Here is a 26,043-nt window from a genome sequence, read left to right as displayed (position 1 = left end):
ATTATCACTGCAGAAACAGATCATCATGCTTTGAGTCTTAAAATATAATGGAATTCCTAAATCAAATCTCTGAGATTTGGTTAAGAACTTTTAATACGGATTTGTCCAATTTTTGAGGTAATAGCAATACAAATCTTTTTGGTTTAATATTTGTCGCTATTCCTCTCTTTGTTGACCACACTGATAAAAATAAAGCTTTTCTATTACACTGTGCTTAGAAATTCTCTAAACTATAGAAGGTGCTTGAAATTAATGAAGAAATAAATGGATGGACAGATGGGTCAGCTTTGCAAAGTCAGAATGAACCTTGAATGGTTTCTTACACCTCTAGGAAAGACTGAACTTCAAACAGGCAGGACAAGTATTTTTCTTAGCAAACCTTTATGAGAAATGGGCTCAATCACTACTTAAGTGTTTAAGAACTTTCACTGTATGGAAACTTCCTTACACTGAAGTCTCCAAAGCCAAGTTTATAATTGACAATGGATGCCTGAGTATAAGGCGAAGGTTTTTCACAAATGTATCCCTCAGAAAAGATTGAGTTCCCTTAATTTTTGAGTCCACAGAAAGCTTATCATATTATTTGTTGCTCTCTTAAACATTATTTTAAACAACAAAGTACTCTCTATAGAAAACATTCCCTTGAAACCATCTCCATCAAAGCTACTTTTGCATGCTTACAAAGTCACCTAGCAGCATTGCTGTTTTTTTCTTTTAAAGGAAGAAAACAGATTTAGCTAGTAATTATTCTTGGGAGTATGACTTTACAGTTGAAAAGAATGAATGTCACATTAAATAAAAGGCATTTTAAAGATTGCTTTCTAAAGCAACACAGTTAAGTGGTTAAGTTGTATAGTTTGTAAATACATACTCACTGGAAGGATAGAAAACAACTCTCTCAATATTGTTTGGTACCCATATTGTTATAGTAATGGTCCCCAATATATCATGCCTCCTTGTATCCATGTTCACATTAACTGAGCTTGGCTATGTGATTTGTTTTGGCTGGAAAGGTATTTAAAATGTAATCAATAGATATAGACATGGGTACTTGTTGCTTGGCATAAAATTCTTGGGGACAGCATCACACACAGATTCAAAACATATGTGTATCTCAAAGGACTTAGATGGAAGTCAAGATAACCTGCCCTGGAATGCTATATCAGATTACTTATAAAGTGGTTCAAAAGATGACAAAGACACTAGCACTACGAAGTTGTAAACAAATCATTTTTGTTTACAAAACTAATATGAAAGTAGAAAAAAAAGGAATGTTTTTAAGTTCATCTACTATGACTTCAAAACATGCTTGTGGGCCTCTCTGGTGGCGCAGTGGTTAAGAATCCACCTGCCAATGCAGGGGACACAGGTTCAAGCCCTGGTCCGGGAAGATCCCACATGTCGCGGTGCAACTAAGGCCGTGCGCCACACGTACTGAGCCTGCACTCTAGAGCCCGCGAGCCACAACTACTGAAGCCCGCGTGCCTAGAGCCCGTGCTCCGCAACAAGAGAAGCCACCACAATGAGAAGCCCGCACACTGCAACAAAGAGTAGCCCCCGCTCGCTGCAACTAGAGAAAGCCCGTGCACAGCAACAAAGACCCAACACAGTCAAAAATAAATAAATTAAAAAAAAAAAAAAAAAAAAAAACATGCTTGTGAGGCTAAATAGTTTAAGTACAAATCTGATTCTTTGAGCTGAATCTCTAACTTCTTAAAATGTTTACAGTCGGGCTTCCCTGGTGGTGCAGTGGTTAAGAATCCGCCTGCCAATGCAGGGGACATGGGTTCGATTCCTGATACGGGAAGATCCCACATGCCGTGGAGCAACTAAGCCCGTAGTGCCAGAACTACTGACCCTGCGCTCTAAAGCCCGCGAGCCACAACTACTGAAGCCAGTGAGCCACAACTACCGAAGCCTGTGTGCCTAGAGCCCATGCTCCACAACAAGAGAAGCCACCACAGTGAGAAGCCCACACAGCAACAAAGACCCAATGCAGCCAAAAATAAATAAATAAATTTATTTAAAAAAAAAATGTTTACAGTCAAGTTGGCAAAAAAAAACTCACTGAAAGGATGGATGATAGCTTAAATTTGAATTTGTATCTCACACCCAAACCTCTTCTTGATCTGTAGATCTGAAGACAGAACACCCTACCTGAAATATCTACTAAAAAGAATGTCTCACCACCTCACACCCCTTAAGATAGCTACTACCAAAAACACAGAAAACAAGCACTGGCAAGGATGTGGAGAAAGTGGAACCTTTGTGCACTGTTGGTAGGAATGTGAAATGGTGAAGCCATTGTGGAAAACAGTACAATGGCTCCTCAAAAAATTAAAAATAGAATTACCATACAATCCAGCAGTTGTACTTCTGGGTATTTTCCCAAAGAATTGAAAGCAGGAACTTGAACAGATATTTGTACACACATGTTCATAGCAACATTATTCACAAAAACCAAAAGGTGAAAGCAACCCAAGTGTGAATAAACAAAATGTATATACGTACAGTGGAATATTATTGAGCCTTAAAAAGGAAGGAAATTCTGACATACGCTACAGTATGGGTGAACCTTATGAAAGTTGTGCTAAGTAAAATAAGTCAGTCCCAAAAGGACAAATACTTACATGGTATCTAGAATCCACTTACATGATATATTGAGAGTAGTCAACTTCATAGAGACAGGAAGTTAAACGGTGCTTGCCAGGGGGAGAAGAATGGCAAGTTATTATTTAATGAATGTGGAGTTTCAGTTTTACAAGATGAAAAGAGTTCTGGAGATTGGTGGCACAACACATACATACTTAACACCTTAAAATGATTAAGATGGCAAATTCTGTATTCCACCACATTAAAAAAAAAAAAAACAATGTCTCATGTACACCTTAAACTCAACATTTTCAAAATTCTGTTCTGTGCCTGTTCTCCCCATCTCTGTGAGTGACACATTCATTTCCTTACTTGCTCAAGCCAGAAACCTGGGAATTATCCTGGTGACCACGTCCCTATCCTTCATCCACATCAGAAAACTACAAGTCCTGCACAGCTGACCTTGAGAATACATGCGTCTTGAACTCACCTACCTCTCTCTGATGTTGCTACCACCATTCAAGTCCAAACCACTATCACTTCCTCTCAGGCCAACTACAGGTTTTCCTTCCCCGTTCCCTGCTTTCTTGCCATCCTCTAACCCACCCTGCGTGTTTAAGCCCTCACGTGACTGTCCAGGTACTTGACAGAATCGAACCTCCTTGTCAGTTCCAAGGCTCTTCACTATCTGTGGCTTGCCAACTCTAACTTCATAGCCCTCTAACTCACCCTGGTCTTCAGCCACATGGGTTCAAGTTCAGGTTCTTTGAATGTGCCAAGCACTTCTCATCTCAAGGCTTTTGCATATGCCAGTTGCTCTGCCTATCTTCAGGTTAATGTCATCTCCTAAGCCAGGCTTTTCCTTCCCACCCAAGCTAAAGTGGCTCCATCCCTCCCCCTTGTTATTTTTTCTCATTTTTCCTTCATTTCTCATTATATTTATTCATTTACATGTTTATTGTCTACCTCTACCAGTTGACTATAAGCTCCTTGAGGGCAAGGCTTGGCCCTACTTGCCATACTTGGCACAAATAAAAAATCATAATGTCAGATAGCAAAAAGTGGCATGAAAAGAGCAAAGCAGGGTAAGAAGCTATTTTAGACGAAGCACAAGGATGGAGATTGGTTCAAGATGGCAGAGCAGAAGGACGTGCACTCACTCCCTCTTACAAGGGCACCAGAATCACGACTAACTGCTGAACAATCATTGACAGGAAGACACTGGAACTCACCAAAAAACATACCCCACATCTAAAGACAAAGGAGAAGCCACAATGAGGCGGTAGGAGGGGTGCAATCACAATAAAATCAAATCCCATAACTGCTGGGTGAGTGACTCACAAACTGGAGAACACTTATACCTAGAGACAAATTACAACGAAACAATGATCCAAAACCTATGGGATGCAGCAAAAGTAGTTCTAAGAGGGAAGTTTATAGCAATACGAGCCTACCTCAAGAAACAAGAAAAACCTCAAATAAACAATCTAACCTTACACCTAAAGGAACTAGAAAAAGAAGAACAAACAAAACCCAAAGTTAGCAGAAGGAAAGAAATCATCAAGATCAGAGCAGAAATAAATGAAATAGAAACAAAGAAAACAATAGCAAAGATCAATAAAACTAAAAGCTGGTTCTTTGAGAAGATAAACAAAATTGATAAGCCTTTAGCCAGACTCATCAAGAAAAAGAGGGAGAGGACTCAAATCAATAAAATTAGAAATGAACAAGGAGAAGTTACAACGGACACCACAGAAATACAAAGCATCCTAAGAGACTACTACAAGCAACTCTATGCCAATAAAATGGACAACCTGGAAAAAATGGACAAATTCTTAGAAAGGTATAACCTTCCAAGACTGAACCAGGAAGAAACAGAAAATATGGACAAATCACAAGTAATGAAATTGAAACTGTGATTAAAAATCTTCCAACAAACACTTCCCTGGTGGCGCAGTGGTTAAGAATCCGCCTGCCAATGCAGGGGACACGGGTTCGAGCCCTGGTCCAGGAAGATCCCACATTCCATGGAGCAACTAAGCCCGTATGCCACACACAACTACTGAGCCTGCGCTCTAGAGCCCGCGAGCCACAACTACGGAGCCCACGTGCCACAACTACTGAAGCCTGCGTGCCTAGAGCTCGTGCTCCGCAACAAGAGAAGACACCACAATGAGAAGCCTGCGCACCACAACGAAGAGTAGCCCCTGCTCGCCACAACTAGAGAAAGCCTGTGTGCAGCAACGAAGACCCAACGCAGCCAAAAATAAATAAAAAAAAAAAAAAAAAAAAATCTTCCAACAAACAAAAGTCCAGGACCAGATGGCATCACAGGTGAATTCTATCAAACATTTAGAGAAGAGCTAACACCCATCCTTCTCAAACTCTTCCAAAAAATTGCAGAGGAAGGAACACTCCCAAACTCATTCTATGAAGCCACCATCACCCTGATACCAAAACCAGACAAAGATACTACAAAAAAAGAAAATTACAGACCAATATCACTGATGAAGATAGATGCAAAAATCCTCAACAAAATACTAGCAAACAGAATCCAACAACACATTAAAAGGATCATACACCATGATCAAGTTGGATTTATCCCCAGGGATGCAAGGATTCTTCAATATATGCAAATCAGTCAATGTGATACACCATATTAACAAATTGAAGAATAAAAACCATATGATCATCTCAACAGATGCAGAAAAAGCTTTTGACAAAATTCAACACCCATTTATGATAAAAGCTCTCCAGAAAGTGGGCATAGAGGGAACCTACCTCAACATAATAAAGGCCATATACGACAAACCCACAGCAAACATCATTCTCAATGGTGAAAAACTGAAAGCATTTCCTCTAAGATCAGGAACAAAACAAGGATGTCCACTCTCACCACTATTATTCAACACAGTTTTGGAAGTCCTAGCCACGGCAATCAGAGAAGAAAAAGAAATAAAAGGAATACAAATTGGAAAAGAAGAAGTAAAACTGTCACTGTTTGCAGATGACATGATACTATACAAAGAGAATCCTAAAGATGCCACCAGAAAACTACTAGAGCTAATCAATGAATCTGGTAAAGTTACAGGATACAAAATTAATGCACAGAAATCTCTTGCATTCCTATACACTAAAAATGAAAGATCAGAAAGAGAAATTAAGGAAACAATCCCATTTACCACTGCAACAAAAAGAATAAAATACCTAGGAATAAACCTACCTAGGGAGGTAAAAGACCTGTAACTCAGAAAACTATAAGACACTGATGAAAGAAATCAAAGATGACACAAACAGATGGAGAGACATATCATGTTCTTGGATTGGAAGAAACAATATTGTGAAGATGACTATACTACCCAAAGCAATATACAAATTCAATGCAATCACTATCAAATTACCAGCGGCATTTTTTTTTTTTAAACAAAACTAGAACAAAAAAATCTTAAAATGTGTATGGAGACACAAAAGAAGACCCCGAATAGCCAAAGCAGTCTTGAGGGAAAAAAACGGAGCTGGAGGAATCAGACTCCCTGACTTCAGACTATACTACAAAACTACAGTAATCAAGACAATATGATATGGTACTGGCACAAAAAAAGAAATATAGATCAATGGAACAGGATAGAAAGCCCAGAGACAAACCCACACACCTATGGTCAACTAATCTATAAGGAAGCAAGGGTATACAATGGAGAAAAGACAGTCTCTTCAATAAGTGGTGCTGGGAAAACTGGACAGCTACATGTAAAAGAATGAAATGAGAACACTCCCTAACACCATACACAAAAATAAACTCAAAATGGATTAAAGACCTAAATGTAAGACTGGACACTATAAAACTCTTAGAGGAAAACATAGGAAGAACACTCTTTGACATAAATCACAGCGAGATCTTTTTTGATCCACCTCCTAGAGTAATGGAAATAAAAACAAAAATAAACAAATGGGACCTAATGAAACTTAAAAGCTTTTGCAAAGCAAACTACAAACAAGACAAAAAGACAACCCTCAGAATGGGAGAAAATATTTGCAAACAAATCAACGGACAAAGGATTAATCTCCAAAATATATAAACAACTCATGCAACTCAATATTAAAAAAACAAACAACCCAATCAAAAAATGGGCAGAAGACCTAAATAGACATTTCTCCAAAGAAGATATACAGATGGCCAAGAGGCACATGAAAAGCTGCTCAACATCACTAATTATTAGAGAAATACAAAACTATAATGCGGTTATCACCTCACACCAGTTAGAATGGGCATCATCAGAAAATCTACAAACAAACTAAAATCTACTTGATTTTAGTCCAGAGTTCTCATCCTACACTACCCGACAGTCCATAGTATCACTTCTACTTACTTTTCCAACTGTATCTCATACCTTCCCCACGCCAGGCAAACGGGCTGCTGCTTGTTCCTTGGACATACTCTTCATTTTCCAGAATCTATGCTTTTTGACTCATTTGCCTTCACCACCCCTACCCACCACTGCTGCAGACTAACCCAAAACTCAACTCCAATTTCAAAAATCACCTTCTCCATGAAAAATTTCCAGATCTTCCCAATCAGAAGTGATCATTTCCATCTCTAACTCCCTAAAGCATGTTTTTACTTTCACTGTATATTTCATTATGTTCTGTCTTATGCCCTAATTACTTGTATACTTTTTCCAGTCCCTGTTTAGCTCATAAGATTCTGGAGGACACAGACTGCATCACCTACCACCTTGCTACTCAACTATTATTTTGTTTCTCTAAGTGCGGTCTTTGGCATCACCTGGGAGCTTCTTAGAAATCCAGAATCTTGGGCCTCACCTCAGCCCTAGAGGGTCAGAAACTGCATTTTAACAAGACCCCCAGGTGATTCCTATGCACTTGATCAAGCTCACACTAGCCACTCATTTCAAACTTGACTGGTTGAACTGACTAGAAAAAAAATTCATCAGAAACAGAATTTACACAATTCATTCAGAAGATAATCATGAGTGAATAAGGCTTTCGTATATAAGACTATAATAAAGCTCTATAGTCAGCAACCGGAAGGTTAACTATATATATCAACCTTCTGCGTGAGGAAAACAAATTTTGCCTTGGCCAACTAAATGGCTGAGAAAATTTTGAAGTTTTATAAAACTTGTCTACTTAAGGGTAGGAAGCCAGCAGAGGACTTGCCCACTACTGCCAATAGTATAATTCTCCTTTAGTGCATCAGTTGGCCGTGAAAATATTTACATCAAAGCTTTAAAGAGTCTTCTGTCACATCCAGTAGACTTATAATACAGATGTGCTACAGACCTAAGAGTTCTCCTCCTTTGGTGTAGCAATAGCACTTCTTTCTCTGTTCTGTAACAATGCTTTGGATTTTTTTCCTACGTGGTAGACAAAGCGTAGTAAGGAAATACAGACTTGATGTGACACTCAACTCCTGTGAAGTGGGTGTTTCGTTTCCTTGGGGATGGGAGGCCGTGGCAGTCGGGACCGTCCTTCTTCAAGGGCCCCGTGCTGGCCACTAGGGGGCATCCGCACGCGAATCAAATTATCCTGACTTCATACTTTGAACAGGAGAAAACGTGCATGGGAATTTACAGGGCACCCGCCTCTATCGTCCACTCCCCCTCATAAATGGACAGGCATCTAACAACTTCCATGATAGGACTTATCCCTAACCTCCTTTGTCCTGTAACCCAAGAGACGCTAAGTGAATAAGCTCGAGTCTATTGCAGGACTAGGGGTTGACAATGACATTGCCTGCAGGTCCTTGACTTCCTTTATTCACTTTTCCTTTCTCTCTCACAACCATCCCAGCCACACAAGAAGCCTGGAGCATCTACCTTCTTCTCCAAACTGCTCACTCATGATTCTCAGAAATTCAAATTAATACACCCGCTGCAGAAGTGGCTTTCAGGGAGCAGGGGACAGAGACCTGAGGCTGCGGAGGCTTGGAGCAAACAGGATCAACCCTGAGGAGCACCAGCAGGGGTGGGAAGGTCAGTCTCAGGCCACCACGCTGCCTGAGTGGCTGACCCACCGCCAGAGGACCCTCCCAGGTGGCCTGGCTTCCTCCTGCACCTGAGCTGCTAAGTGTGCGGCTCTGACCTTGCTCCCATCTTTCTCCTCACCAGGCCCCTCTGATCTCTGTGCAGACTCGAGAGTAAGTCTAGTGGCGGGACAGGATGCCCCAAGGCAGCCAGGTGTGAGCTGGCAGCAGAACACACGGGGCACCCCCTCCACTCAGCCTCACGGCGACAGGAATGTTCTCACCCTCAGAAGTTCTGCCACCCAGGCTGATAGGAAAGGTTTTACTACAGAGTTTTAATACACGGTCCCCCTTCCTCAGAAAGCACCACTTGTCTGCGTGGCCCTAAATAACTCCTGCAGAGGACACAAGTGACTCTAATGTGGAGCCGTGGAATCTACAATGGTCACAGAACCTGGAGACAGCTGCATGCGACAACAGGCACATCTCCCATCCTCCCCTCAACTCTATGGGAAAGGAATGCACTTTACGTTAACAGGGAAGCAACTGCTTTGCTTACTGTTCTCTTTCAATTAGGAATCTGTACTCCTTGGACACCTGTTTTTCAAATACTAAATTTATTTTAAAAACAGCATTTCCAAGTTCTAAACATTTAAAAGGCACTCTTGTCTTAAGACAGAATCAACTTTAGAACCCAAGCCTTTTTTTTTTTCTCCCGATATGTCAGCAAGCAAAGAGCAACAGAATGGGCTGAGCAAAGTCTATGGCTGGCCCTGCGACCTGCCTTCTCAGATTTCTCCCCGTAGGTTTTCAGACACCAAGAAGGGCAGTTACACTCTCCCTCCTGCAAGTCAGAGCAAGAGCCAAAGCCGGAGTCAGTAGGAACAGCAGAATATGCATTAAAACAGTGACAAGAAAAGCGGCTCAGACCCCCTGCCCCACACGGCCACCATCTAACCAGCAACAAACAACACGCATCACTTTCTAGGAATTTGTTAGTGGCTGTGATCACGTGTCCTCCTTACACTCAGGTTTCCTTTGACCAAATATTACATAAAAACAACGTGGCTGAAAGGCCCCTGGGATTCAACATTGAAACAGAAGGCTTTGTAAATGACATATCTGTTCAGTATCTGTTCTTTTTAGCACAAGCACATTTCAAAAGTTCAGCCAATGGCTAGAGAAATGTTTGGGACACTGAAAATCCCCTCTCTGGCAACAGGGCTAATCTCACGTATGAATTTTTCAGTCCCTGAGTTGAGAAGACGTATTAAATACCCAGCAACATGTTTATCTTCATTAAACAGCAAACGCCCTTCCAAACAAAATCCGACAGGACAGAGATTACTGTTCATGCTAATAGAAAGTGATCAAAAGCCCACAATGCTTTAGTTAGCTTACTCTGAAGCCTGTTCCTGCTTGAGTTCCTCTGCAAAGTACATCAAAAGAATATAGATATCACTGGAGACTCGAAATGTTTAGTCTTCTAGTAACAAGTGAGAAACTACTCTTGAAACTATACAAGATGGGGAACAAAGCTGACTTCCACCTTCTCCCTGAAACATAATACATCACAATCTATAAATAGTTCAGCCTTTCTGTTTCAATGTACACCCTCCCCCATCCCAACATGATAGAGGTTTCCGATCATCTTGCTATTTCAAAGGAATCTTAAGAATCAATCTAACAAACTGTGGTGATTTTATGGGCTGGTAAGAGGGCTTGAAATGATAGGGAATGCCAAGTGTCTCCCACTCGAAGCAGGGCCCTACTCCTTGCTCAGATTGGAGAAGGGGCAAAGCTTTCATAGAGAAGAGCAGTTCACTTGTCAACTAGGGCAAGCAGGAAGGTCTACCCACCAAGGGCAGTGTCAGAAGGGCCAAGGGCATTCCAGGGAGAGGGACGGCAACCTGAAGCCCTCCTCCTCTATCACACTTTCTGCACCTCTGGCCAGAGGTGCCAGCTTCCCAGACCCACACAGAAAGCAGAAAAGAAAGGCAGGAGGTTAGGATTTTTCTTCTCCCCTGCTAGCATCTCTCCAACTCCAGCCTATATTCAAGGAAAAGAGACCTGGGGCTGATGGACTCCTGAATCCCAGGGACTCAGCACCCACTCTGGTTCTTGGGAGCTAAGAGTTGAGGTGTGTGAACTGCATACAATTTAGCTTCTCTCATTAGACTGTCCTCTGCCACTAGAGACAGGCGCCTATGAAATGTGACACGACTAGTCCCAGAAAGTAAAATGGGAATGCAAAACGTTCCCCCTCTCTCGCATCAGCCTTCTTTCTCCTTTCTATCAAAACTGGCACTCTCCGTCAGACTAAAATGACCAAGAAAGCAATGTGCAGTGGCCTTGTGAAGCTCAGATGAATTGTCAGCTTGCAAAAACTTGACCAACCAGCAAAATGTTGCCACGTGTTTCCCAGAGCTATGGGGAGCTTGAGGCTGGTAACGAGTCAAACGAGCAGGAGAGAAAGACAGTTCTCACAGCGTGGCCGGTGAGCCCTCTCTCATCAGGGGCTAGATGCTGCAACATTTAATTCTACGTTTAAACGGGCCACGTTTAAGCCATTATCTCCACTAGAGGGCCAGGACGGAGATGAAATTGCAGCCTGATGACTTTGCTGCTGATTTAAGAATTGATCCTAAACCTTGGGGAGAGCAGGGCAGGAAGAGATAAGGTTGGGGTTAAGACGATACTCAGTTACTCAAAGGGGGCTTATCTTGGTCTAAGGCTACCCCCAATTCTACCCAAGAAGTCTCAACTCACAGAACAACAGTGTTACTAAAATAAGCTCAAAAAATATATAACATAGGACACCTTCAATAGCCACCTGGGCTCAAAAAGTCAGTTACCTCCAACTCCTCCCCTTGTTTCTTACGTCCACACAATCATCCTGTTTTGGTCAATTCTTTCCTTGTAGTGTCAACCACACCTGTCCCTTCATAATGCTCCCAAGTTTTCAAAGTCTTATCTCCTTTCGCCTGTAATAACCTCCCAACCAGGGCCCCCGTCTCTGGTTTTCTCCCCACCGTCTCCTGGGCCGTGAACACAGTTGTAAAGCTAATCTCACTGAAACATGGTTGGTCCCATCACCAGCTTGCCGAAAGATCTCCAGTGATTACGAACCCTCAGTTCAGGACCCTCTCCACAGCACTGCCCTGCCCACATTAAAACAATGACAGGCAGGGCCCCTCCGTCTCCACCGACCACCACCCCCCAAACCAGACACAAGTCCCATTTTCTAGGAATCTGTTAGTGGCTGTGATCACTGGTACTCCCAGCATTCAGGTTTCTCTTGATCAAATACGACACACAGAGACGTGGTTGAGAGGCCCCGTTCTTTGGTCTGACACATGTGCTGTGACCCCTCCCTGCCTTTCCAGTGCAATCTGCCCCACTCTCTATGAGCATACCGCTTTCCATATTGATTCACACACAGAGCTTCCAACTTATTTTTCACATTCGGCTGCTATGCTTGGCTCAGCTATGCTTTGCCCCTGGCTGGAACCCCCTTCTCCATGGATCTGGAGGTGGATGCTGCCGTCTGCCAGACCCCAGGACTGGAGGCAGCAGGTGCACGTGTGAGAGAGCCCGACGCGGGGGAGAGACGGTGCGGTGCAGTCAAACACACCTGGGCTGGAATCACGGCAGCATCCTGGACAGGTTAACCTCTCCTTAATTCAGTTGCTTTGTTTTAAAATGAGGACAGTAATCTCTACCTGGTTCAGGAGGAACAAGGCTAGAAGGGCAGCTGGCGCCAGGTAACACATGAACTTCACACTGGGGACAGACAGTGACAGGGCCGAGATAGGGCTGAAGCATGAAAGGCTGGGCTTTATCAGGAGCTCAACCACCAGCTAGACTGGATTTAATCTGTTTATGTCTTCATGATTTTCCACTCACCGTGGCTAATCAATATCAGCTCTGTTTTTTGTTTGTTTTTTTTTTAAATAATGCTCTTTTCATTTTAATCAACATCTTCAAGCCAGGCTTAGTTTTTCCAAGTCTGGGTTCGGGGGCTGTCACGTGCATTCCTGTTATAAACACAATCAGTCACGAGTGACAATTCATTGCTACGTTCACTCATTCCTTCACCCTACAGATATTCATGGAGCACCTACAGTGTGCTGGGTGGGAGAAATACAAAAAGGCATGAGAGGATTGGGAAGGTGGGAGCTTATGTATAAAAGGCTGAATGCCTTGTCTAGGACATAGCAGGTGGCACATGCCCTGTCCAGGGCAAAGCTTTGAAGCCATTTCATCGCTGGTGTAATTCTCCTAGTTTTCTCTCTCCCCCTGTGACCACAGGGAGGTCTCTAGATGGTAGGATGAAAAGACCCACGCAGCCTGCATCGGGGAGCCATGCGTGGAGGACCAGATTCACAGCGCACGCTGGATGGGGGAGAAGGAAACTTCTCCTTGCTTAAGCCAGTGAGAGTTCAGGATTGACTCTCTGAAGCATGAGGCCCATCCTATCCTGACTAACACGATGGCTTTCCTTTTCTCTACTATCACCATTTGGCAATTAATCATGTGTAGTTATGCCTCGTGATCATTCTCATATTGACTGCCCTTTACTTCTTTTGATTTCCTTAACTTTACCTGTCATCGCACCTCTTCAACTAAGCAAGAGCCTGTTAAACACAACAACCTTAGTTTATACTCTTGGGTTCTCCTTTTCACCCTCCAACTCACTTCCTCTGACCTCCCATTTCTCCTCAAATTTAGCAGTGAGCCTTACACAGAGCAACTGTAACTCGTAATTGATGATTTAACAATTTTCCCATTAAGAAATAATCCCCCAAATATAATGACAATTATTTACTTTCACTAACTAATACCACTCTGCTGGCATGGATAATTAGGAATTAAGCACAATAGCTACTATAAAACTTTAGGGATTCATCCAGGGACCTACATCAACCATGGCTAATCACAGGTTGGCTTGGTGATCATTTCTTACTGTGGCCCTGTTTAACGATATGCATCTGGGCTTCTAGGGTTCCCATTTAGGCATTCATTCGTCCGTCTATACGGTCCTTCTCTGAGAATCGGCAGACAGTAACAGCTATAGAAACAGACTAGCTGTGAGACCACAGGCTAGTCACCTCAACTCTCTATGCCCCAGTTTCCTTATCTGTGAGAGTTAAAAATGTATCTGGTAAGCTTGTTGTGAGGATTACATACATTAATACACGGAAGTACTTAGAAAGTTGTTTTAAGCACTAAAACACAGCAGTACCTGGCATGTGGTAAAGAGGGCTAATATCATTTACATTTACTGAGCACCTACTACATGGCAGATATTACAGAAACAGGGACAAATAAGGGGTTTCCCAGTTCCCAAGGAGTTTATAATCCAGGTAAAGGTGATAAATATATAAACAAATAAGTGAACTGAAGTGTTACAGAACCAGATCCAGAAAGAGAGCACACACAGGTGTACACACTCAAAGAAGATACAGAAATGCACGCACACACACACAACTCCTGGCAACTGGTTACAAACAAAAACGTGCTCCTTCTCCTTGGAAGAAGGGAAGCTGGAAGATTCCACAGAGAACTGACAGATGAACTGAGTGTTATGATATGAATGGGAATGTGCCAGGCAAGATGGGGCACAAGGACATCCAGACAATTAAATGTGAGAAGAGGCATAAAAACATTTATTTAGGTTTCCCTGGTGGCGCAGTGGTTGAGAATCTGCCTGCCGGTGCAGGGGACATGGGTTCGAGCCCTGGTCTGGGAAGATCCCACATGCCGCGGAGCAACTGGGCCCGTGAGCCACAATTACTGAGCCTGCGTGTCTGGAGCCAGTGCTCCGCAACAAGAGAGGCCGCGATAGTGAGAGGCCTGCGCACCGCGATGAAGATTGGCCCCCGCTTGCCGCAACTAGAGAAAGCCCTCGCACAGAAACGAAGACCCAACACAGCCAAAAATAAATAAATAAATTTTAAAAAAACAAAAAAAAAAACCCCAAAAAACATTTATTTATGTATTCAAAGGTTTAATCAAATGCCTCTTATGTGCATGTATAGCTTTAAGTACTGCGATACAGCAGTTAATGAGGTTTCTGCTTTCACTAACGTTCAAAAAGAGGAGACTAACAATAAACCAGTAAACATAGACGAACCAAGGAGCTACGGAGAAAACCCAGTGGGTGAGAATGGTCAGAGGGAGACTGGGGACCAAAGTGTGGAGAGTGAGAGATGAGAGCAGAGCCAGAGGCCAACAGCACACTCCATTCCTCTGTTTTCTATGGGAAGGATTTTCTCGAAGCCCTCCTGGCCTTTTACGTCATCCTTTTTCTTTCCCAAGGATGTGGAGTGAGGTAGCAGGCTCGAGGCTAAACCCAGCGTGGACCATGCCTCTCCTTGGGAAACTAACTCCACTGGATAGGGTTAATCCACCACTGGGTATAGAGTTAAAATGTTGAGCACAGGGGTGGGGGTGGTGCATAGAACTGGGGTCTCTTTTTCCTTCCTTCTTCACGCAGACAGTGGCCTACAGACCCAAAACTTTCCTGCAGGTAGACTGTGATCGGGCCCAGACTAGAGAATGAGTTGGGAAGCTCTTTTTGGTTCTAAGATACAGCTTCTAACTCAGTTAACTGTCATCAGTCACCGAGGTGCACGCTGGCTCCATCTGCCTTATGATTACACTTGTCTTGGTTCTCAGTTGGCTCAGGACTTGGGAAGGGAAGAGTACTCTTTGAAGATAAAGGTTTTTATACAATAAAAACCTTCCCTCCTCCAACAGACCTCAAAACTAAATTAGGAACCACTATCCTAATCTATCAAACCTGTCAACCTTAATGAAAAATCCTTCCAATCTCTTACTTAATAGCTCCGAAGACATGGCTAGGGGTTTGGCTGAGAGGCCTGGCCCAAAAGGTATAATAAGGCTAATTCAACTGAAGTAGTGAATACTGGGGGAGAAGAAGGCGGGGGGATGACTTCAGTGCCACTGTGAAACCCTATGGTACACAGGTCATGGTCAGTAGCCACAAAGAGGAAGAAGAGGAAATGTGAAGTCTTTAGATATTCTTACCTTGTGATTTCATATCTACATGTTTTTTTAAAACAACAGCAGTTAAAGAATTTCTTGAATTTATCTTTTCTCTGAAGAATTTAAAAGAACATAGTATATTTACACACTTGCCTCAAAGCTTCCTTATGAGACTGGATGAGACTATAATGTTATCATGAAGAAATATTAACGTATGGTTACTATCTACAGGGCTCAGTTCTGAGCATTAGAGAAAAAAATAAAAAACAGATGAAGAGAAAGATAGATGGTTCCTGACCTTGAAGGCCTTACCCTCTACCTAGAAAGACAGTTCAGGCCCACAAAGCATTATGTATTAAAAAAGGAAATACAAACCAAATGTCAAATAGATGGTAAAGATTTTTTAAATGTTTCAGGAGTTCAGGGGAAAAAAAGCATCTGTTGACACCAAGAGTGATTATAATGGTTTCATGGAGGATCTTAGAGATGAGAAAACATCAGAGAAATGTTAAAACCTCAACCCCCCACCACTGGAGAGACTGAAATTGGAAACTGCCTCCCTGGTGGAAGCTCCTAGAAGGTGTGCCATGTGCACTGATTTCTGGGTGCAGCCCTACCGTGCCTGGCATTGCACTCTGCCCCAGGAGGGGTCTCCTCAATCCCCGTGGTGCACATTAAACGGGTCCTCTGTTTCCCTAGATCTCACACCGCTCTGTTTCCCTGCCCACTTTCCAGCCAGGAGCAGGTGACCGCCATATACAGGAAGTACTCTGCCCACTGAGCCACCCTGCCAGGGCTGCTTGGTCACAGGGATGATGAAAAGGACAGACTCTCCGCTGACTTGGCTTTGCTGAGGCAGGGAGGTTCTGCCAGCTCTGCTGGCACACTCGGGGGCCTGCAGAATTTTACTACAGACACTGCCTTCCTCCTCCTCGAGTCCCCAGCTCGGTGGGAACAGGAGGCAAGTGTTAATAGCAGAGATAGCAGCCCACACTCTCTACAGGAGGGGAAAGGCAGGCCAGGATAAGGTGGAAAATAAAAGGAGGCATCGGGGCTGTGCTCAACCTGCCCAGGATACACTGGCTGCCATAGTCATTATATTTTTTCTGGCTGCACAGACATGTTGCTATGGGACCAACACATGCCATTGCTACTTGGCCTCTAGCAAATAAAATCCCAGCGCTGGCAAGAGCATTTCCCTAGATTTCCCTTAAAGGGACACCATCGAGGCCGAGCACTGTTCGAGCTCGGAAACAACAGCAGCCTTGTTCCCGGGTCCAGCCACCCCGCGTACCATGAGCTGGAGCCCAGCGACACAGTTTTTACAAGGCGGACACGCGTGCAGCATGCGGACCTGTGTGGTACAAACCCAAGGTATGGGGATCAGCCTCTGAGTTGCTTTTCGAAAACTCACGGCTTCAGTGTGTGCTTAGTTTTCCCCCAACTGGTAAAAGCAAACAGCTTGTAGTATTTGGGATAATGATTTGATGCCTCCTGACTGTCGACTTCAAACTACTTACGACCCAGCAGGAAACCGAAGTTGCCACAAGTGGTTGGCGTGAGTTCAGGTGGTCCTTATTTTATCGCTTTACCATTTCTTACCTCACGCCCCTCTCTACCAGTTTACTCTTTACTTAAAGAATAGCACAAAATAGGCAAGGAATTTAGCACTTTCCCCCTTTCCTAAGGCCCTGAACTGTGTCTTGCTTTAGTCTTTATCAATCTCTTAGTTCCACAGAGACCCTGTGATTCCCTAGGCAGCAGCAGACCTCAGTGTCCCATGTTATACTTTGGTGTGCTCTGGGGATAAACTTTCTGGGCTTTTCTTGGATAAGATGAGGAAATGGAAACCCTCACGCTCACACTTCAAATAATGCACAATTCACGCACACAGAGTATGTGGAGACAGGAGAGATCAATTTTAGAGTAATAAGCAGGCAGACGGTCTCTCAGCGAATCAGCAATCCATGTTCTAAATTCCATACGGTGCGTTGGTAGAAAGCAGACTATCTCTGTACCCTGATAAGCAGGAAAGTCAAGTTCCTTTACAAGGACTCCAGTAAGGGCAGAAGAGAAGCCCCCATTTGTTAAGATAAAGTGATTAAGTTGACAAGTGGGATAAAATAATGGACACAGGCTCTCAATACTACACTTAGGCCAATCTCTAGAGGAGATGGAACGTTTTGGAAATAAGTGCACCTAGATCATCAACCTAAATGAACATGATCCAGAGGCAGGTCTGGCACAGGCATCTCGAAAAGAACCACAGGTAGGTTCACCTTCTGGGATCCCATATTTGTATATTCGCCATAATACCCCACAACTGCGCCCTCATGTACAAAGCGTAATTTTTTTTTTTTAGTGAAGAAATGTTTCTCCGAGAGTCTATGACTGCGGGCCAAATTTGCACAGCAATGCAAGAAACCTGTTAAGCCTCGCTCTGCAGGTGCAGGCAGCCCTGAGGTGGGGGGGCGTGCCGCTCTGCAGTTGGCCAGCACGCACCTGCAGGTGCACCTCGGCGTCTAGCTGCAAAGCAGGTGGACCACCGAGTCTCAGCACGTGACGGGGCATTGCAAATGCGGTGGTTTGGGAAAGGCACAAAGGAAACAAAAAAATAGGCCCTCTCAGATGAGGTCCAAAATGGAAACGTTCTGGGTACCTCCATGCAATCAACCTCTCTTGGTAGTAACCAAGTGTGATTATTAGAAAGTTAAGTAGCAACAACCATCACTCCTGACACTTGCCTTAGAGGGAGGTTAGTATTAGTTTATCGGGATTACATCAGGTTGAACTGCCTATAACTCTGTATCCCCAGAAGGTATTGGGATTCAAAGGACAGCTCTGTGTGGGGTTGTGATGGGGGAGGGCATGACCCCACGCAACTGAGAGTTAAATGCCTCTCTCATAATCTAGGCTGAGATGCCGGGGTTGGGGGAAGCCCTCAGGGCCTCAGCTGTCCCATCTGTACATAGGGACTTTGCTAGATGAGCTACAACATCCCATTTAGTGCTCACATCCTATGATTCTCTGTCGTGGTGTTAAAACAAAACAGTGTGTCACATGAACAAAATGAATGGGTTCTCCTTGCCCACGGCCGTGTTTCTGTGCATCAGCCACTGGGGTGGGGGTGGGGGGGGTGCGGAAAGAAACTTCCTATCTCATCCCCTCTGCAAGCTGAACAAGGTAATAGTAACGGTGGTAACAACTCAGAAGAGACAAAACCTGTGAACAGCCAAAAGAAATGGCAGAAAAACACCAGGGGAAACCCTCCCCTCCAAAGGGAAGAGGAAATGTAATGAGTACAGAGTCTCTTGGTTCCAGGTAGCAGAAAACTCCCAGAGAACGAGCGCTTACTAAGTAACGTGAGTAAAAAATATATATAAAGGAGTCAAAGGATTACTCACCCTGTGAAAACAGATTGGTTTCTCTTCACCCAGAAAACGGACTAATTTCTTTGGAAAACTGGAAGAGAAAGAGATTAAAAATAAAACATTAAATCCATCCCATAAATCAGCACAGGTACGCAGGCCGGAGAGATAAGAAATCCCAGCGCCTGGCCCTCTGGTACTTACTAGGTGCACAATTCATGTCTGACGAACGTGGACGGCCCACTGCTTGGCTGACTACTTGAATTTGAAAGACGGAGCTTTGAACAATTAATATGTAGAAAATAATCACACGCATGATTCTCTTCTCTCGAGATGTGTGAACCTTTGACAAAGGAGCGCCGTGGCGCCGCAGGCCTGCAAGCCTTGTGGTTACCCAGCCTCCAGACGGAAGGGAGAGCCCACAGACGGCGACAGAGACACCTGACTTACTGGACGAGGGGGTCCTACACAAAGAACCTGGAGACACACCCCACTGTGTACGGCAGACGGTACACAGCACATGGCGACACTCTCAGCTCCTCAGCGGAGAGGGAGGCTACCATTTATAGGGGGAATTGAGGCCAGGTGGGCTCATCGGTTACCAGGGAAACCAGCAGCTAGGGCGGGGCAAGCACGTAGGCAGTTACTGATTAAGGCCTATAATTAGGAGCATTGGATAGTCATGTGAGTGAAGCCGAGCCTGGTCGAGCACGGGATGTAGAGAGCAAGGGAACAGCCATCTTGAATGGCCTGACCATACAATATATACGCCACATATACTGTGGTGCCTGGGAAATCATTTTTTAGGTGGATCTTTAAAAATGTCGTGTCTGCACCTCCACAGTGGAGCTAAATGAAGATGTCTTCATAGTAACCAGAGCATCGCATCATGTCACTTTGCCTTCTCCCAAAATGGGGCACCCGCAACTCCAGGCATCCCCCACTGAAGTCCACGATCCCAAGGGGATCCATAAGCAAGCTCCTACGGGAACGTGGACTGGCACAGAGGCGCCGGGGGCCACATATCAGGCGGACGGAGTAATCCCGCGAGGAAGCCACAGTGCCTGAGATAAAGTGTGGGAAAGAACCGAGACGATGGGCACACTGGAAGAGGAAGCCTGGAAGACAAAGGGAGATAAGGCAGTGTGACAGCCACAGACCGTTTAATCTGCATCGCATAAGGGACTAAGCGCAAGATCCAAGTTTTTAAAAATTTCCAGAGACTGTTTTAAAGATGCCTTTGCAGGTTCAGCAGCGGGTGAGGCAGTGCTAGTCTAGCTCCCGAGACTGGCAAATTTCACACAATCCCAGAGCATGGGGGATTCAGCCTCCAGCTGTAAGAAGGCCACTGCTTTTCCTTCCTTTTCCCTAAAAGGAAAAGAGCACTGAGGCCTCTAGGGCTGTATGCAGAGTCTCCTCCTCAGGATGTGTCCACTGGCCAGAGATTCCCAGACCCGGCGTCTCAGAATCTTGTAGGCAATCTTCTTCTGCAGAGTCCCAGGGGGAAGCCCACCTACCCGACCGCCAGCCTGTGAGAGGAGAATTAAGGGCTACCGAGACCACGTGATTCTGCCTTGAGAAGTTTACACTCTAACTGAAAACACTGCAGGGAGACACCGCAAGCGGTGAAAGATGGTCCCCGCTGGTAAAATCTCTGAGCACCTTCTTTTGAAAGCAACGCTTTGTAATCCACTCGCGTACATTAACCTTTTCATCCTCAAGGCAGACAAGAAGTCTACAGTGAGATTCACCAAGACCCCAAACGCTGATCTTAGAGTCAGATCTGAGCCTGAATCTCAGCTCCATCACCCACCAGCTGTGCAATGCAAGTAACATAAACTCTCAGAACCCTTTCCTCATTTGCATGATGGCGGCAATAATACCGACTTCACATCATGTTTCAGGTTCTGAGTGCGGTGCTCGGCATGCAGGAGACACTCAATAAAAAGAAAACGCTTTAACGCCGTGTGGCACAACACGTCTACAGATCTGTGACAACCGACAAGACAGAGCACGACTTTTTTATAATTTCATGATTTATCAAAGATGTGGGAGCTTGTGTTCCCTTTCTCCACCCACCAAAATGAGGTGAGAAAAATGAGAACAAAGTAAAACCATTTACTGTGAACACTTAGATAATACAGATAAGGGAGGAAAAAACCCCAAATAATACAAATCAGCAAAAGTCCCACTAATAATCACTTTGAACGTTTTGGCTTCTACGGCTCCAGGCTCTCTCCTGTGCTCAAGTGTACAGAGTATATTATGCATATACTTACATAAATAAAATTATATACATACATACAATTTATTCATAACATTCTATGATAGCATTCCTATTGTTCTGCAGTCTAATAATATTTTACTTGTTATATTGTAAACCTCTTTTAACATGAATAAATCCATCTCCATCATAATTGTTTAAGAGCTGCAAGAGTATTGCACTGAAAGAATGAACCACTAAATGCATATTTGCTGAATTTACATAATCTATCAGTGTCCCACATTTGTGAGAAATGACTACACCTGGGGTAGTGTGTGGTTCTTTTGCTTCTATATTTTCGTTAAGAGTCAGAAAGACAGCTTGTTGTGACCACCTAGAGGGGTGGGATAGGGAAGGTGGGAGGGAGGGAGATGCAAGAGGGAAGAGATATGGGGATATATGTATATATATAGCTGATTCACTTTGTTATAAAGCAGACACTAACATGCCATTGTAAAGCAATTAAACTCCAATAAAGATGTTAAAAAAAAAAAAAGGAAGAAAGGCAGCTTGTATAAATATCAGAAGTCTTGGGGACTTCCCTGGTGGTCCAGTGGGTAAGACTCTGCGCTCCCAATGCAGGGATCCCTGGTTGGGGAACTAGATCCCGCATGCCACAACTAAGACCCGGCGCAGACAAAATAAACAAACAAACAAATAAATAAATAAATATTTTAAAAAAAATACCAGAAGTCATAACAAAAAATTGTTTTGGTTTGAGTGCGTGTAGCTGAGAAGAATACAAACTAGTACATATACCACAGAATAATAATATCACAAATCACAATATTCAGTAAGTATCCAGTATACTGAAAGGGGACAAAATTTTAAAGACTAGGGCTATTGGTGGATAGAAATGCCTATATTTCAAGTGTGAAATGATAAGTCTGAAGTTCAAGAAGTGTCCCTGTTTTTCAGTCTGATTATGGTGGAGTGACTTAATGATACAGAGAAAAAAGTAAACTGAAAATTGTAAACCCTTGAGTGAACCTAAAAATTGTAATCACGCTATATGAACTTGAAAACTTAAAAAAAATCAGAATTTACCATATTTAGAAGATATCAAGAGTTGGAATGCTTATGTAGTCTCAACATTTCTAATCTAACTTCCTTCTCAAAGAGAACGGTTGGTTTGGTAAAAACATATGTGATGCAGCTTAACTGAGTCGTATGGCACATCGTTGTCCTTGATTGAGAAAACTGTGCCATACCTATAACTGTGACTGACTAGCATCATTTCAGGAAAATACTACTTTTGGGGGGAGGCTGGGGAAGTGAATGTATCCCCACAATCGGCAAAATGTTTAGAGCGAATTCTTCCTTCAGTTATGAATGTAACCCTTTAAAGTATTGCCAACACTGCTCCTACAAGCAGGCAGGAGGTGGGGCATTGCCAGGGGGCAGCAGAGAAAGAAAGACAGGACATACTGTGGCAGCAGAGAAATGCCAAATCAGATACCAGTGGAAAATCCTGGACAGAACAAAAGTGGAGAAACATAGAGTTTGATTTGTGAAACCAGTTGACAACTCCCCCACATGCTAACTTCCAACAAAATTTCATGCCTTGTCCAGCTTCCGCAATTTTTAAAGAAGGTGACAATTTGTGGTGGGGCTCATGCTCTTCGAAGAGATTTCTACGGTTCTATTTTGACCATGAGAAATAGAATGAACATTGGGAGATAAGAACTCAGACCTTAAATTTTAGCACTGGATGCAATCAGAGAAAGCATCTCTTCAACAACTTCCACTAGGGACTTTACTGTATCAAGGGATATGGACTGAGCTACTTCTAACAGATCTCTTTTTATGGTACAATTCAGGAGTCTGTGAGATGTTCCTAGATCTAACCATGAACTTCTTACAGGGACAGAATTTTTGCTTTGCTTCACTCTCTTGTGGTCACTGCTTTCTCCATGAGAGAGAACCACATGGTCAGGCTGTGTTGTGTGCTATATAACGTCTCTTTTATGCAGGGAAACCTAATGATACACATTCTTAAATTTGCTTTCAAAGGGACCTTTGCATCCTTTGATGATGTACATGGGATGGCCCGGAGCACATTCTGTAGAGCAGACCCAGCCATGGAAAATGATGGTTTAGATTCTAACGTCCCCATCTGATTGTGTGTCTCTGGTAAATATGACCTAGCCAGGAAAACTGGACTGATACTCTCCATTCCACACTTACAATATATTTTTGGACTACTGACTTTGGAAAATTCTGTCTTGCCATTGTATAATGTCATCCTAAGTAAGCACTGGATTCCTTAATATTACCTACCACACTTAGTGGGTGGCTAATTATGCCGACAAGTTCTTATCTATTATCTCTAATCCTCACAAAATCTCTGTAAAACAGGTTCTGTCAGTCCCATTGTGCAGATAACGAAAACAAGGTTCAAGACAAGTGACCTATCCAAGGTCATATAACCAGTAGGTGACAAGGCAAGAATTCGAAGCGAGGTTTGTCTGGGTTTCAAGGCCAAAGAGAAAAGAGATGAGCACCATGGCAATGTGCATGTGGATTTCTACATGGAAGTCCCAGTACATAGCATTCTGTCAAACACAAAAGACAGCACTTGCTTCCACTAAATAAGTAGATATTTCTTTTTCAGGTTATAAAATATACAGGGGCAGCAAGTGAGGATGTTAGAACAAAAGTCACCCACAACATTGAGTGACAGGTCATGCTGTAGCCATCCAACAGGTGCTGGGCAAGCATTCTTCAGGCAGAGAAGCAGGACCAAAGTGCTGACAGTTGCAATGACACAAAATGTAGCCTCGGCAAGTCGCTCTAACAATTACTTCGCATCATTCTGATTATGAGCCACAAGCATGCAATCAACAGCACGGAGATGATCTTAAATAATCTCCATCAGCATTTTACTTCAGCTATCAAAGCGTGGCAGATGGAACATACTCTCATCTGACCTAAACGCAACGTTAATGACCCAAACACAAAGAATGTGCAGGAACAATAGTGGCACAAGGGCAGTGGCCTTGTGCGTGCCATTGGTTATAATAAATGCACTTTATTTCGTTCAACTTTTCCATTTACTACCTCAGAGTAAATAAATATTATTGATGTGTTTCTCATTTGATACATTTGTCCACAGTCTAACTCAATAGAAAGACTTAAGTAGGCTTACAAATTCCCCAGACTTAATATTGCATGTTGTACACATCTCTACAATCAAATTCCATTGTAAATTTTTGTGGGTATGCATCTCTCCTCCACTCAGTTGTGGCCCAGCTCTGACAGCAAGGAATTTATGTCATTTATTTCTGTATTCCCAACATCTAGCCCTGGCATATATAGTAGACAATCAAAATATGCAGAAATTAATGAATTCTCATCGGACCATAAATAAGAAGTCATGCTTACTGAGTGCATGAATGACCCCCAAGTTGTTCTAAGGGCAATATCTGAATTCCAAAACTTGTCTACAAATTGAAAAGATGATTGTAAATAGATACCATGAAACTCAGTAGGTATCTGTTCATAGGGAGTAAAAACATACAAATACAAAAATAAGGAAATACTGTCCTCATATCAACTGAAGAAAATCATTTGCAAAGGGATTCTCACCAGACTACGTTCAACATTAAGGCCTGTAACTTAAGGAGGAGAGAGTATTTTGGGAATGGTTTCCAAGGGGAGTAATTAAAATCACTATAGGTTAGAGAACCAGATCTGGAAGAGAAATACTGATTATTAGATTACAGGGGAAAAAAAGAAGTCAGCTTTCCTTCTCAAAAAGTAAAGGTAAATGGCTACAAAGTTTTCAAGATTGGCACTATTACAACCAACGCCTATCACTTCAAGAACAGTCGGGGCAGTAAGACTCTATAAAGTGGGATAAGGACTCAATTTTGCGTTTAGATAAATATTACATCTACAGCAAAATGTGACACTTCACCAGATTCATCCATTACTGGGTCTCACCAGATTCATCCATTATTGAGATCCTATTTGGATTGTACAAAATGGTTACCCTGCCACTCTGTGTGAGAAAGTGACACAGGTAGATGTAGATGTCACTTCAGGTAGATGTCACTCCTGGCTTTATGATTTCCTGGGTGTCTGTGTTTGTGGGTGAGTACGAGTGTATGTGTGTGTGTGTGCAGGTCTAGAATTTCCAATGATCTCAAAGGGTTTTATATATAATCGTTCAAATTTAATATTCTTGAATTGCCAAAACACACTGTATAAACTCTTCAAAGTCAGTACCCATACACCATCACCATTCTTCTAGCAATCATTGTAAGTTCATTGCATGAACGGCCAAAAGGTTCAAGAGAAGGCAGAACAAAATCAGCAAACCAACAGCACCTCTAAATTCCAAAATTGGCCATCACTGCCTTAGCAAGGCTGCACCTCTGGCTTGGAGGGAGGGGTAAAAGAAGCAGGATGCTATTTTTAGGGTGAAAGCAGCAAGTTTTCTGTGTTCTACACTTCAGGGCCATGTGCCAGCAGTCTAACTCTTCTCACTGCAGCTAAAGATCAGAGCTACTTCAGCAAGGTTCAGTATAAACAGGGACTATCACAGGGGAAAGGCAAGTGTCAGATACTATGACTTTAAAAAGTGCTGCCTGTGTTAGAAACATCTCAGTCACGTTGGGCAGCAGCCCTGGTGATGCCTGATGCGAAAGTTACTGCCCCAATCAAAAACAAAGGCTTAATTAAAGAACACAGTTCTGGACACAAAGTTGGAGTTCAGTAAATTCTCAAAAGCCATACTATCTTATAGCTATGTGAGCTTTACAGCTCTCAAACTGCTCCAGTATAGAGTGAACAGTCAGCCATCAACATCACTATGTTATGTT

The 26,043-nt window shown here is 43.2% G+C and overlaps 1 protein-coding gene across 3 annotated transcripts in view; it reads right to left on the bottom strand.

The window, feature by feature from the left end:
* The window catches only part of ATXN1 (ataxin 1), a 432,099-nt gene that overhangs the window by 205,630 nt on the left and 200,426 nt on the right, over positions 1 to 26,043 (bottom strand). For all 3 annotated transcript variants that reach the window (XM_082345422.1, XM_082345423.1, XM_082345424.1), the window contains one exon: positions 18,991 to 19,048. The gene's annotated coding sequence lies outside the window, so the exon portion shown is untranslated. The remainder of the gene's footprint in view (positions 1 to 18,990; positions 19,049 to 26,043) is intronic.

This window comes from Balaenoptera borealis (genome assembly GCF_965194805.1).
Source record: "Balaenoptera borealis genome assembly, chromosome: 12".
Taxonomy (NCBI): domain Eukaryota; kingdom Metazoa; phylum Chordata; class Mammalia; order Artiodactyla; family Balaenopteridae; genus Balaenoptera; species Balaenoptera borealis.
The sequence above is the reverse complement of the archived record's forward strand: the minus strand, read 5'-3'. Positions and strand labels throughout refer to the sequence as shown.